The sequence below is a fragment of the Ambystoma mexicanum genome, chromosome 7p (genome assembly GCF_040938575.1).
Source record: "Ambystoma mexicanum isolate Mex_15411 chromosome 7p, UKY_AmexF1_1, whole genome shotgun sequence".
Lineage (NCBI taxonomy): Eukaryota > Metazoa > Chordata > Amphibia > Caudata > Ambystomatidae > Ambystoma > Ambystoma mexicanum.
The window spans coordinates 542,838,671-542,854,501 of NC_090939.1; positions in this window are offsets into that span (position 1 = coordinate 542,838,671).

The following is a 15,831-nucleotide window of genomic DNA, read 5'->3' on the forward strand; positions in this document are numbered from 1 at the left end:
CCCCTGCTACGAATTACACGCAGACAAAACATTCTTCCCGACTGCATCCCTCCGTGTGTTTGCAGCATCTTTACTCCACATGATCTTACCTTCTGCTCGCTAATTTCTATCCCTCCAGCCGACAGAAACACCTATGCTCTCTGAAAAAAACTATGGTGGTGATTTGGTGCCATAGAAAAACATATTAACATTTAAGGGGTTGGTAAAGAAATGGATCACAAAAGATCAGGCACCCCAAAACGACTCTATAACTAGAAAGCATGACCGCCTAACCCTTGAAGTCCATGTTAAACTAGATCATCATCAGGGTTAGAACAAGATTTGTTTAATGGACTTTCGGAAGGAACCACTGATCAGGTGTAGACAGTTGGAATCCTGATGAGCCCCCTAGACTCGTGGTAAACCTGTGGCCACCCCTCCAGCCAGTGATGCTTCACCACTTTCATCTGTACAAATGAGAATCTCACCTTTTCTGTACATATATAGTTCATGAACTATAAAGAGATCATGGATTTGAGCCATAGTTCTGGCTGGGCAATCATTTTTATTCAGAGTGAGAAAGTGTTACGCTACCCCGTCATTACCCCTACTCTCCTGGGAGGTTGGCCTGCACCTACCTGACCACAAATAGGCGAGTTTAGGGAGCCGTGCAGGGGTGTTTCCAGGTCTGGAAAAGATCTGGGGCTGCGCTAATGTCAGGATTGTCGGGACTCAGGGCTAGCTAACCTTTTGGTTGTAGACCATGAGCTTCTGTCCGCGGCTACAACCAAAAGACTGGGGCTATAGCCCCCCCCGGACATCACTACCACCGCCACCTTGGTTACTAACTTTGAGAACAGGACTGGCCTCGAATTTAAAGCCTAGGAAAAATCACGGCAGTGTATAATCGGAAAAGATGAAGCCACTTATTCAGAAACGTGTTACTGCAAATTAAATAGCATGCTCATTCCTGTTCTATTTCTTGGCCCTGCACTGTTCATGCAAAAGACACTTCCATATTAAGTCGAATGTAAACTCTCCAGGTCGGCGGAGCAAATAAAAAACAGGTTTGAAGATTACGGTATCAAAATCTATGCTTTCAAGCTGTAGATGACAAGCTTGAGCAACCGAAAATAACCCGTTACAATGAAATCGATGTCCTTTAAAGTTGAAAATTGAACAGCGAGTGCGCAACATTATGAAATATGGCGGGGATGAGATAGCTAGCTGCAAAAACATGTAATACTATAGCCATTGGAAATGATGGATTCATTCGCCCATTCTGAGTGATTTGCGCCCAGGTGTGTATTGCATTGAGGCAGGGAAGGAACACGCGACCACAGCTGACACAGAGACTTACTTATACATTGTGTGGCATAGAAGGGAATTGGGGGCAGAAATGAATGCCCCTGCGGTAAAGCCCCAAAAAAGGACATTAGGGCATTATAACCCGTGGCGTTAGATTATTATTTCCAGCGAGTAATATTTTCTCAGCTTCTTTTCATGACTTCAGCACTAAATGATAATAGTCATTGAATTTCACGTTTAAAAAAAAGAAAAAAGAAAGCGGGGGGTCTGCCAGGCCTGAGGTACTGTTCAGAACTGAGCAGTGCACCTGTTTTCCCAACACTGTGACAGCCTCCTGAAATACGCCCCAGCTGCTCCCGCCACGCAGTAAACGAACTGGCTGGATTGCATGGGAAATTCAGCGGCATTAGATAAAGGGCTGCACACTGTGCTACCTCCCAACAGATGGGGCGAGCTCCACAGGGGCTACAGCCGACAACTAAAAAGATGGCCACTGCTCGGCGGCTCCCCGGTTAGAGGTAAACGGGTGAAGTGGAAGGCCCACTTAATGATTAGAAGGGCCTTGTTAGCACGTCTCTTTTTATTGCCTGGGCAATTCGTTTCCTCCTGTCTTCTCTTACGAGCACAATAGTATGTCTGAGCGCAATTCATGAGCCCTGCATGCTGAAAGAAATCTTTGAATAGGCTGACATTGCGCTCTGACCAGTGGCGAAAAAGCACATTATTCGGCAGCCGTCTCTGTGCGTGTGCATATTCAGGGGGCATCTTGGTGTAAATGTCCTGATCTGTAGGAGGTTACATACGTACGCTTGAGCTAACATGTGCCATGAGATCACTTCAGAGGTGAACACTATTTTTATGGTGCTTCGTGTCAACATTCTGGTAGTTTCTTCTCAGCGCTCCGAATCTTATTTAACAAATATTAGAACTGAGGCTCTGGCCGGTCAAGGAAATCTTTACAGAAATGTGGTCCAGTGGTGCAATTTGTTGTACCTTTAAGAAATGAGCCCGGCTCAGTAGGTGGCGGGGATTAGTGACGTTGAGTGAGGGGAAGTGGTTTGCCGCCGTGTTATATTCCTCTGGCTGTGCGTCCATTATTTAATACAGTACGGCCCAGTGCGGTTCATACTGAGCAGGGGGGGCGGCCAGTTTGGTAAGCACAAGAGGCTCCTAGGTTCGAAGCTGGCAACTAATTCTGCCACACACAATGCAGGTGAAGGCCGTTCTGAATAGCGGCAGTGCAACATTTATTTTGACCCCTTTGATTGCACACAAACTAGTAGTTCACAGAAATTCTGTTGTGCTGATGAATAAATTGCATAAAACTATTTAGGAAGTTTATTGCTTGATAGAGAACACCCTTTGAAGTAGAAAAGATGCATAGCTACATTTGTGGAAGTGTATTCACGAATAGTGAGTGTTGCATGTCACCCCTACTGGGGCTCATGGTATGGCCCAAGGATTGATGCAGGGTCACATGGTAGTAACCATTTGACCAAGGTAATAAATAGAACGAGCTGTTTCCTGCTCGTCAGTCGATGCTAACCTGACTCCGGTGCCGTTCTTGCATGCACCCAGCTGGGGCAATGCCGCATGCAGTAGGCCCAAGAACGGAGCCCTGCACGAGGTCGGCGGCCCTGCTGGGCAACGCCGGCCTCCCTCACTGGTATAGCCATGTGACCATGGCTTATGGTGCACCCCGGCCTTGGTGCCCCCAGAGCCGGGGCTGCTGTGAGCTGGGTGCTCACAGCCCACGTGGTCTGCTCCGGTGATCCGGGGCGAGCAAGGTGCCCCCTGCTCCGTTGTTTGCTGCATGATTGCAGTCCTGGTAACCCATGTTGGGCGGTCCCGACTCTGGCTGAGGCCCGCCCGGTGACCGAGGTGGGCCCCACAACAGTGAGCATGGTGAAGGAGGAAGCTGCAGTCCATATACAAACACAAAACACATGCCTTTAATATCAGCCTGGCTAATGCTCTCTCTTTCCTGGGGACTGTCCATGAGAGTTTCAGGTTTGTGGTTTCGTAGATGGCCCTTGCTAGGAGCACACAATTCATTGAGGTGGAACGGGCCTGCCTAGTACACTATGTAGAGGTCAGCGAGTCAGGTGAGGCTCGGCCCGGCCAGGGTCACTAGAGGGCTTTTAGCCTGACCCTCAATTAGGGCCAGCGCCACCCAAAGCACGAGATGACGCACACGCCCGACAGTGGCTGCCCAACGTCTCTAGTGTGCCAAACACACTTGCCCCAGCCATTTTCATCCCCTGTCACAGCTTTGGGCTTGCTTGATCTTCCTGAATGTGATCAATCTTTGGCTGCAACTGATAGGTTACCTTACAAGTTATGAATGTGTTGCTAAAACACAGAGCCACCTTGCCGTTGAAGGATTGTCAACAGTTCCTGCCATTCAGTTGTGATGTGGAAGGCACCAACTGGTGCCTGGAAAATGGCTTTTTGGTAGAGCTGGGCGAGCCAGACGAGGTTCAGGCCAGCCACGGTCACAGTACTCATTTTAGCCCGACTCCTGTTGGACCAATACCTGCCAAAACCACAGGCCTGATCACAAGTCGCATCTGCCGCCATTTCGGATCCCTGCAGCACCCTGCCCTTCTTGCCACATACTGCAAGCGCGAGACTTCGCACTAGCGCTTAGAAAAGAACCCCTGCCTGCGTCACTGTAGGGAACACAGATGAGCGGCAGCTGTAGTGATCTTCAGCGAAACAATATTAACACCAGTTTTCAGCCTAACTGGTGCTAGAGCCACACACTCTGCTGGAGCACTGAATGAAATAGCGAGCATTGCACGACAAAAGGCACACATGGTTAGTGTGCGTTTCATCCATTTGTCTCTTAGCAACGAAGGCACATGGCTGAGGAAACTTTAACCTGCTCAACGCCGATGAAAAGCAGATGCTTGGTGTACAACGCCCTTCCACTGTTAAATGTTTTGTATTTCAATTTCAAGCACTTTACAGATTTGTTTTTTTTTTTTGATCATGGGTTACATACTAAATATTTTATTTTTAAAGCACATAGCAAAATATCTTTGAATTTCCAAATTACATTTAAGATCTTAAGCAAAATGTATTATTCTCTGCCGTGGACATACAGGAGGAGCTGCAGTCCCTCCGCCCGGGAACATTTCTTGCAACATACTCAAATAACTTACTCGCAGACAATTTTATTATTGTGGAAGAAAACAGATCACTTTTATTCAGAGTTAGCTTATGGGTGGTCCTAGTAGTGACCAGGACCCAAGTAGGTCTGGCCCTTAGCACAATGCCGGGTGGCCCTTTGCCATTCCCGGGTTTCAAACAAACAGGTGAACCCTCACCCCGGTTCACTGTCTTTCCGTGTGACCCACGTCACTTCTGGTTTTAGTTCTTCCATGTCAAGCCCGCCTCTGGTTGCCTTTCCACCAGGATCAGTTCATAACTCCCATAAACCTATATGGAGCAAAAACCCCAGGGCCACTAATATTCACCTGAGCCCTTATTCACTTCTTGCTCTCCGGAGAGCAACAAAAACACCCACGAGAAAAACATCATGCCCATAGTCTGATAAGTGTACCCCATTATGTGGGAAGATAATCGGGTCCTTTTCACAAAGCATTCTATACCTGAGAAAGCCCAGACCTTCCACCTGCATGAATTTCTCCATAGCCTTATTAATCCTCCTCCTAGATTTATCCACAGCAGCACTGGTCCCTGCTCCTCGCCACTCTCTCCTATGAATTATCTCAGACCATAAAATCGCAGTGTACACCAACAGTTCCACCAACATTTTTATGCCTTCATGCATCTGGTGCAGTAACCTCCCCATTCCCATGGAGGTAAGGTTGTTGCTCCCCGGGTGGACCTCTAAGACCTTGGGAGCCACAATCCTTCCCAAATGCCTATGCACTGCAAGCAGCAAGGTAGCACTTTGCATGCCTGGCAATCCAAGCCAGACCATCTATGTCTTTTTCAGCCCAATGTTGCCACCTCTCCGAAGCCATTAGACAGCTCTCTTCTCTGCCCTTGTTACAAATGAGTGTGCGATGAACCAAACTCTTCCTTCTGTTGGGTAAATGGGAGATGTTAAAAGACATGCAATACTGAACATGACAACACATTAAATGTTTAACCAAAAAAGTGATAGGTGGAAGGTTTGAATTAATCTGAAAGAATCTGAATTAATGCACTTGCACATTCGGAATGCACTTGCGCGTTCTTGCATGTTCTCAATGTCACTTGCACCTTCTCAATGTCACTGGGCCTAGTAAGATCGTTATTTTTGTTCTCCCTTGTTCCCCACCCATGCCTTGTTGCACTCTGCAACACTTGTGTACGAGCGCGATGCAAATAAAATATCAATATCAATCAATATCAATACCACTGGCACTGGTCTGGGCAACCTTCCACACCACTGTTTTTAGCCCGTCTGCGCAATTGAAAAAGAGGTCCATCTATATGCAAATCAGTCAGGTACTGCCACCAATGGTAGCAGCCTAGCCCAAACCACTAGGCCAGCTCCCCTCTGCATGGAAACACAAGCAACCCCAGACATGTTTCAGCCTTGTTGGGCCTCATCAGTGAGGTGCAGCTTGGTTCCCTACGGTGCACTGAGCAAGGGGCCCCATGTCTTTGCATACCCTCTCTCACGTAGGGAGACAAACTATAACAAAAAAAGTGATGGGTGGAAGGTTTTGCATTCATCTGAACCACTGGCACTGCTCTGGGCAACCTTCAAAACCACAGTCTTTTATCCCATTTGCATCATTGCAAAAGGGTTCCACCCATATGCAAATCAGACAGCAGCCCAGCCTGAACTGCTACGCCGTGTCACCTCTGTACGGAAACACAAGCAACTCCAGACATGTTTTGGCCTTGTTGGGCCTTATCAGTGAGGTGCAGCTTGGTTCCATATGGCACAACGAGCAAGGGACCCACGTCTAGGCATACCCTCTCTCACAAACGAAGACAAACTATAACCAAAAAAGTGATGGGTGAAAGGTTTTGAATTAATCTGAACCACTGGCACTGCTATGAGCAACCATCCACACCACTGTTTTTTTAGCCTGTCTGCGTCATTGCAAAAAAGGTGCAGCCATATGCAAAACAGTCAGGTACTGCCACCAATGCGAACAGCCCAGCCCTAACTGCTAGGCCAGGTCCCCTTTTCCTGGAAATACAAGCAATCCCAGACATGTTTCGGTCACGTTGGGCCTCATCAGTGAGGTGCACTTTGGTCCCCTATGGTGCAGCGAGCAAGAGACCCACGTCTGGGCATACACTTTCTCACAAAAGGAGACAAGCTATAGCCAAAAAAGTAATGGGAGGAAGATTTTGGATTAATCTGAATCACTGGCAATCCTCTGCTTACAAGGCCAAAACATGTTTGGAGATGTGTGTGGTCTCGTGCAGAAGGGATGTGACCAAGCAGTTCGGGCTGGACTGCCCCTTTTGGGGTAGCACCAAGCCTGATTTACATATATTTTTCTGCTTTTCTAATGGCTTGGCAGGCGAAGAAGGATGGTGTGGGGGGTTGCCCAGAGCAATGCCAGAGGTTAAGATTAACTTAAAATCTTTCAGACATCATCTCTTTTGTTTTGCTGACCACATTAAAAGTAACAGCAGACCTCTGCACCAGCCACCTATTACACCTATACTCTACCACACTGCTTGCAATATTGCACAAGTCGTCCTGTGTACGCTGCCTGGCCTCTGGCAGTACCTTTATCCACCTAATCCTGAGGCAAGGGTTCCCCTGTTCTTACACCTGTTAATGACTCCAATCAAGCATTCCCACTAAGTCAGTGCCTTGTCTGGGATTGCTCAAGGGAAGCCCTTATTTATATATTTTTATGACAAGTTATAATCTGGATGATGAACCCTTGTATAACGCCCCTCTCTTAGAATCCCCCTGACCCCACTGAGCCAAGAAGTAGGTTTGTTTTGCAAATTAATAAGGTTTATTTGAAAAATTGAACAATAGAGATATATCACACTTTTATAATAAATTAATATTGATAGCACACTTGTGAATATGAGCAGTAATCAGCAATAGGCAATCCTACAGTAGCACAGTTCTTGGTTACTTATGAATAAGAACAGAGGACTAAGGTAGCAGAGAATGCTTTATATGGTTCAAGGAAATGCAAGGTGGGACAGAATGCAACACAGAAATAATTTGATATGATTTCAACAAGAGATAATGTGATCGCTTTTTCTTTTGACAATTCACTCTCCCCCTTTATGCAATATAAGGAAATGGAAGGAGAGCACACAGTCTTCAAGAATACCAACAAAAATGCAATACAAAGTTCCAATTCCCCCCCAGCAAGCTGAGAGCACCAGGGATGATTTTTAAACACAAGCAAAATCCTTTTAAATGTGGTGGCAATGAAGTAAAATATGTTAAAATGGTTTTTAATTCCCTATAAGAGATTCAGGGTGGGTGATAGCTACTTTAAATTAGTTCAGGATCACTTTAGCAATGCTCTATGAATGATTGTCAGGTTGCAAACGAATTTCAGCAAAGGAAAGCAAGAATCTATTTTGACAAGTGAAGAAATTTGAGCCAAATCGCAAATCGCAGCACTTTTGCCGAGTGCATCGAGCGCTATTACGGAAAAAGTATAAAGAATAGAAAGAATGGGTTCGTTGGAAAGCCTATAATCTTATCTTTAAAATGAAAGTTAAAACTCGCCCCTAGCACAAACAGTTCAAGTGATAGGGACGATTTCGTGATGGGAGTTTTTCGGAAATGAAATAATGATTCAAAATGGCAAAATTACACTTTACAGGTTTAAATCGGAGAAGGAACACACAATTCCTATGTTGCAGTTCTGGACAGGTTCAAATGTTTTGAATCAGATTATTTTAAGATAAGAGATTGGTTTTGCACAGTTCTGGCTGAGTACTCACACTATGAATTTGAAATAGGCCGCCAGGGTCTGGTCAGGTACGGATTGGACTCCAGGCGGTTGGTTCTGAAGTCGCAGCTATCTGGGTCAGCTCTGCTCTGCCGGTCTGGTCTGGATCTCTGGTTCTGCTCACAGCAATTTGGTCTGGTCTTTCTGGATACGGCACTGCTTTCTGGGTCTGCTACCGGTTCTGTCAAAAGTTCTTGGCAAAGAATCCAACAGCTCGCCCGGCTGTAGAATAGTTTGGTTGGATTGCTGGATTCTGAAGGCCTGCTGAAAAAGGATTTAGCTGGTGGTCCAGGCCTCTCTGCTTTAAGTTCTGGAGTGAAGTTCCGGATCTCTGGATTCTGGAGTTCTCCGTCAGAGTGCTGCGCAGAGATTCAGTTGAAGGTTGGAAAATGAATGTCACTGTCTGGCTTCCAGTGGCTCTTTTTATGTCTTTTGAAAATGGGTGTGGATGCTAACTTTCTATGCCCAACCCACTCACGATTTGATAGGTCAAGGATTTCTTCTTTGACCTGATTTGAGAAGGGAGCAGTGAGTCACCAGGTGTCATCTTTAGGGCATAGAGAAAGAACACTCCCCTTTGCTTTTACCTTAGAAAACAATTTTCATAACTAAACACATTTCCCAGATACACAAGTGGTTGACATTACACATACACATCATATATCACATAAGGTAGTTTATGTTCCAACTCTGATGTTTCTAAGAGCTTGGATTAAGAAATGACAACATTTTGTGCTTTTTGGTTGGTTTACCAAAATTGGATTTTTACCAAAAATGACACAGATGTGCACCGCCTTTCTACACATATTCCAGTAAATTTTCATTTTTCTAGCGTGAACCCCGTGTCTGCAATCTCCATAATTCATGGGGTTTTGCCTCAGAACATGGTACAGAGTTCTAACACCTCTTAAAATGTGCACAGAAAAATCACAAGACTAATGATATTAATTATGATATTAATTATATAATTTTGACAAGTCTGTGCTATGAATTATCCATCTTTTTAAAATTATGCTCTGGCCCAGAGGGGTGTGGTTTCCCAAAGCACATGGTGGAATTTCTGGTTTGTCCACTTCCTCCAACTCAAGTTGCTCACAGAGGCACTGCCCCTCCCCGTTTCTCTCAAGAGGAAGCCATTTACGACCCCCCCTAATTTAACATTTGCCTGAGCCAAGGAAGGCTCATTGTTCAGTTTCCTGCAGTCCCCAGCTGCTCCTCCCCTAATCCAATCAGGGAGGTGTCATCTCCTTTTGGTGGGGGCAGCAGAATGCAGCCAGGCCTGGGAAGAGTGGCTGAGCAAGTTTCAACTCCTGTCAGGGGTAGTTGCCGGGCAGAATTCACTCTCTTCAAGCCAGGCTTCAGCCAAATGTCACTTTTGTTCCCAGTTTTTCTTCATCCAAATCAAACTTACAATTTTTACACATGCAGCTAGAACACTGATTCTAAGTTCAAAACTATGACATTTAACAGTTGAAAACTATGTGACACTCAACAGTAGGTCACTCATTTATTTTAAACATTTAGATTTTAGTGGCTTTAAGTCCAATTTCACTTCAGCTGCTGACATCCACAGCTCAGCCAGTTTCATTATGAACATTATTTTGGGCTCTTTCTCTTTCCAGATTTAGTATGCACACAAGTATACCTTCTGCCAAACGTCTGCTGGTGTTCATTGAGATTTTAGAATATCTTGCAATGTTTAAAATAGGCATTTTTAGCTTGCATTTCAGAGAAACAAAGGTGATTTCAAAGCGCTTTCTGAGCTGACCGGCACTGCTGTTTTTCCTTTGGCACACATTTCACCCAGGGCACTCCTGGCCCATCACGCTCGCGCTGGTGGGTGGCAGGTCAGGGGAACATTTTGGTGTGCACCAAAACTGCACGGTTTTCCTGGATTCTGGCGCAATGTGGGCTTTTCCACCATCTTGGATTTTCTAAGCCCACAGCACCAAATGTTGCAGCATAATAGCTCGAACATGGGTCAAAACCCCTGACACACCCCCCAGGGCAAATATACAGCTTGTACCGGTCGATTCCCATCTGCCCAACGTTTGTACCTCTGGCCCAACATCCATCCCCTGCTGAAAGGCAGTTGTGGCTGCCCCAATCCTGAAGGAATGAGAAGACCAACTGTTCACTTGAAACCCAGCTCTCTGTAAAGACACAGCTAAAACCTTTCGAAACTGAAAAGGTGTCAGCGGGGAACCATCCTCGTGCACTAATAGATATCCCCTCTGGCTGGCCTGCTGTGGATACCGTGAGAGCAGCTTGGAGGGACAACTATTTGCATCAGCAGAACTGTTCAATACTTGTACTTGCCCTTTCCTTCATGATCCGTCTTGGGCATCCCCACTTATAACCATTCCCTGGGTAGCGAACGAGACATACCCCAGCAGCAGTGCCCTTCCCGTCCTGTCACCCTTATTACGAGCAACTAGCTTCCTGACCGGGAATGCCCCAAAAAAGGCAATTGCAAAAGTTGCCCTGAACATCGAAACCTCGGGCATAACCCCCAAGAACTTGGTGAATGCCTCGAAATCTATGGGACAGAAATGAGGAAAGGACTGAAGGTGAAGGTGACATTATTGTATACACATCACTTGTCACAGCCCCACACACAAACACACACACACAACACAATTAACATGTTTTAAGGCTGTGTAGCAATAGATATTTGTTGTGATCATCACACTGCTAAAAATAGTGCAACAGTTGATTAATATTACACACTCATTCAGCTCTACAATCTGGTAAGCTTTGGCTATGGGAGATGGCGTGCACTAGGACAATTTCAGACACCATTCCACTTTTCAAAGGTGTACAACTGTCTGCATTGTGTTATGCTTTAGAGCAAGCGTAATAGCAATTCATGTCATTAGAGCGCTTAGAAACATAATTCATTATTACTTGTAGTATTAAGAATAATTAATAATTATTGTATACACGGTACTTGTCACAGCCCCCCCCCCACACACATCACAATGGCCCTCATTAGGACCCTGGCGGATTTTTTCCGCCATCGACGGACTTTTCCGCCATGGCGTAAAGTCCGTTTACGCCATGGCGGATGGTGGACTTACCGCCCCATTCCGAGGTCGGCGGGGCGGTAAGTCCCCATTAACCCATTTACCCTTCCCCATTCCCATTTCGGCCCCATAGGGTATAATGGGAGTGGGGAAGGAGTTAATTACGCCACCGTAAATTACGGTGGCGTAATTAACACCAAGGTCCCATAGCGCCATGGATTTTTACGCCCGCAAAAAGCGGGCGGAAAAATGACCATGGCGCTCTGGGAACTCGGGATTGGCGGTAAGGGGTCGGCGCAGCTAACGCTAGCGTAAACCCCTTACCGCCAGGGTCCTAATGAGGGCCAATGACATGTTTTAATGCTCTGTAGAAGCTCACCATTTCCAATAAATATTTTTGGTGATCATCACACTGAGCGATAAAAGTGCAACATTATGATTAATCTTAAACACATAGGGCCTCATTACGACCCAGGCGGTAAGGGGTTTACGGCAGCGTAAACAGCGCCGACCCTTACCGCCTGATTCCGAGGTCCCTTAGCGCCATGGAGGATTTAACACCTGCTTTTAGCAGGTGTTAAAATCCATGGCGCTAAGGGACCTTGTTGTTAATTACGCCACCGTAATTTACGGTGGCGTAATTAACGCCTTCCCCACTCCCATTACGCCTTATGGGGCAAAAATGTGAATGGGGAAGGGTAAATGGGGATTGGGGACTTACCGCCCCGCCAACCTCGGAATGGGGTGGTAAGTCCGCCAACCACCATGGCGTAAACATAGTTTAAGCCATGGTGGTAAAGGTACGACCCAGGCGGTAACTTACCGCCTGGGTCGTAATGAGGCCCATAGTATGTGATAATAATTATACCAAATTTTACTGGACACAGAACTAATAAATCACAAACAGAAATTAGCATCAGCAGTACCGAAAATGTGTCCATGTAGACATTAAATAGATAAGGTTAACTGTACAGTTTAAATAGTCCGATTGAAAATTAGCAGTCATACTCTTCAGGGGAAAGGTGGACTTGAAACTGGCCCTGCACTATTAAGAATGAGTACGACTCTCTCACGGCCACTGAATGTCAACATGGTCAGCTTGGGGATTTGTGGGGCTCTGGCCAAAAAGGAAGTGTGCCCCCTTCCATATTTGTATCACATAAAGGACTTGGCCGATTATCTGTAGGTAGAGTCTCAGGTTTGGGAGTGAGAGGACTTTATTTATTTATTTGCATTTTTAAAGCGCTCACACTGCCTGCGGGCTTCCAGGCGCTGTTACAGGAATTGTGTTTATTTTATTTTTTAGTTGTGTAATTGTTTTTTTTTCTTGGTTGCGTATTTATAACACGCTTAAATACCCAGAGGTTTCTAAGCGCAGACCGGGGGATCGAACCTGTATTGCTTCGTGTTGTCTTGCTTCCAAGGTGAACACATTGCCGCGGGGCTATCCTCCCGGGACTTGTATGCAAAGCCCGGGGAAGGGGCCTTAAGTAGGCTTGGCCTCGAGGGAGGAGGGAGACGTGTTGAATGCAGGTCTTAACAAAAATGTGCAGGGAATTCACCAGGGCCTGACAGAGTGCATCTCAGGTGCCAAAGTGGCGCTGGGTGGGAGGTGGCTTCACAGGGAAGGGCATCTTCCATTACAAAACAGCCAATCTGGACTCTACACTCTGAGGCGCAGCAGCAAGATATGGCACAGGGGGCAATTTATGCCTGCCAGGCTCTGAGACCACACAGAGGCTGCCCAGGTCTAGGACCGGCCGTGGGTGTGAATGGGTGATTTGGGATATGGCAGTGGATCTGTTTGTAAGCCCCACGCAAAGAAGATGGAACTTGTCTCCTCTCGTCAGCTCTTTGAGAGCCAGAAACTGCCGTGAAAGGTAATCCCAGTTGCAATTGTTAAGAATGAGGTAGAGCTGAGCAAAATACCATTTGATACCCATTTATTTTTAATTGGGACTTCACTTGGGTCTTTCACTCATGGGGCTCTCATAGCTTGTAAGCATTGCCAGAAACAGCATTACCAAATATTTGGCTACATAAGTGTGTATGTAGGACTCTTGTATAGAGCTTGAGTCGACGTCTAAGGACTTTTGGGGGAGAGGAGAAAGAAAGGGTGGAAAGTAGGGGGGTCGGGCACCGGTGAGGTTGGAGGATAAATTAGGTGATGAAAGTGGAAAAAAAGAATGATGGTGAACATAGGCCCCAGCTGGCTCCCCGCTGCCCCATAACTGTAGAACTAGGTAAGCGCAGTGGAGGAAGGTGCAGTTCTGAGACAGGGAAGTCATTAAATCAAAATGCCAGGGCTAGGGGAAGTGACATCGCACAACCCTTGACCTCTGATGACATCACAGTAAGTGATAACACTTAACCCCACCCCAAAGTGACATCACAGGAAGCGATGGAACAGGACCTTTCGCCTCTTGACAAAATAGGAAGTGGCATCACAAAGCATTGTTCCTAAGTACACTGTGAAAAATATGGTTACAATATCACTGTAATGTGAAATACATTTCATACAAGAATGGATCACCATATGTATCGTTAATATCAGTGTGTATAGGCCCATATTACCCAAATTACTGTATATGCAAGCAGTCATCCAAGGCCAAATGATAATGATGTGTTATTATATAGGACTTACGCTTAAGCGCTTTATATAGAACAAATATACATACAATATCACCCAACCTGTGATGGTACTCATTTATCAACCTTAGAAGGATGAAAAGCTGAGTTGACTATGCCATGATTTGAACCTGCAGCCTGCAGATCACACACACAACACAGCGAGCGCTCAACCCACTGAGCTAACTTATTGGATGTAGTAAACTGATCAATTATACGTCTGAATGTCCTCAAAGTCAGACAAATAATTGCATACACTCTGTATTGGATACCAATAAACAGGCTTTGGAGGTTTGCAAAATACATACCCTTGGGAGGGTTAATAACTGTGTATTAACGAATTTAGAGTAGTGCAGGGAAAGCAGCGCACTCACACGGCATCCTGTACTCTCGTCACTCATTACCTCATACATGCAAACAAACATCCTGAACAGCATGCCATGGAGATAGGAAAGATAGACACATTACAACAAAACATTTATTGTGGCACAACGAAATCAATGAAATCAATGGCCATTTCATGTGCTATGGTGAAACATTTCTATACTGTGCACAAGCTTTTAGGCACAAGGGTTTTGTCAAGTGACCGAGGACACTGTCATGATCTCTGCTTCCAAAAGGTCAGGGTTTTCCCAACTCCCTTGGAAGCAGATCCATAACCCAGGTTCCGAGTGCCAACCAGTTATCCACCAAATATATACCTCTAAAAGGGCCACGCACATTCAACCCAAGATACCTTGGTCCCTATTCCATCACTACCATAGTAAACCCAGTAGCGGTCAAGTTGGACTTGCCCCCGCACATGAAGATATATCCGGTCTTCCACGTCTCTCTATTAAAACCCGTGCAACCTCAAACCCGACTAACTAAATCTCCAAAACCTATCCTAGTTGATGGAGAACTCGAGTTTGAAGTCAAAAGCATTCTGGACTCCAAGATCTCCAAATCTAAACTATTTTACCTAATTGACTGGAAAGGCTACGGCCCCCAAGAGAGATCCTGGGAACCTGCTGAATATGTCCACGCTCCTCGCCTAATCAAAAGATTTCACCAAACATTTCCTGACAAGCCAAAACCCCCGGAGAAGCCCGGTTTGGGAGGGGCCTTGAGGGGGGGTACTGTCATGATCTCTGCTTCCAAAAGGTCAGGGTTTTCCCAACTCCCTTGGAAGCAGATCCATAACCCAGGTTCCGAGTGCCAACCAGTCCCAATTGGGACCTTTTGGACCCAGTCCTGGCGCCAGTGGCACCAGGCTCATAAATATGCCCAGTCCCAGCGCTGGAAGCGCCGGGCTCATAATGCTTGGGTGGACTTACCTGCAGCAGACCATGCTGCTTACTTGCCTGCCAGTTGAGCCTCTGATCCTCTTCTGTTTGGAACTACTTTTCCTGTTGGGTGGGGCAGGAGCCACTCCCTAGATTCAGAACACTGGAACTCTTCTGGAAAGCAGGAACTCTTTTCTTACCTAGGCGTGGCTGTGGAAGGAGACACCTAAGCACTACAGGAGGCTATTTAAACCACACCCGATGGATGAATCTTGCTTTGCGTTATTCTGCATCCTCTGCAGCAGAACGCTCATCGTGTCTTCTGCATCTGATCCTGGGCCTAAGGAAAAAGGCTTACCATCCCGAATCCAGTCTTCAGCAACACCTATAAAGACAAGAAAGAACAGGTTAGCATTACGGTCTTGAGTGACAGCTCTTCACTTACCTGGTCCATCGGCTGTCACCAACGCCTCGCGCTGCATTCCGGCATCTGAAAGACAAAGGCTTACCTACTCTTCGTGGCGCTCCGGAGGTCTTCACACTGCATTCCGGCATCTGAAAGACAAAAGCTTACCAACTCTTCGCACGCTCCGGAGGCCTTCGGCGCTGCATCCCGCATCTGAAAGACAAAACAAGGTGCGTTTAAAGACATTGGGGAACTTTAATACTCACGTGCCATTACTCCTTTCCACATCTAACCCAGTGGGTATT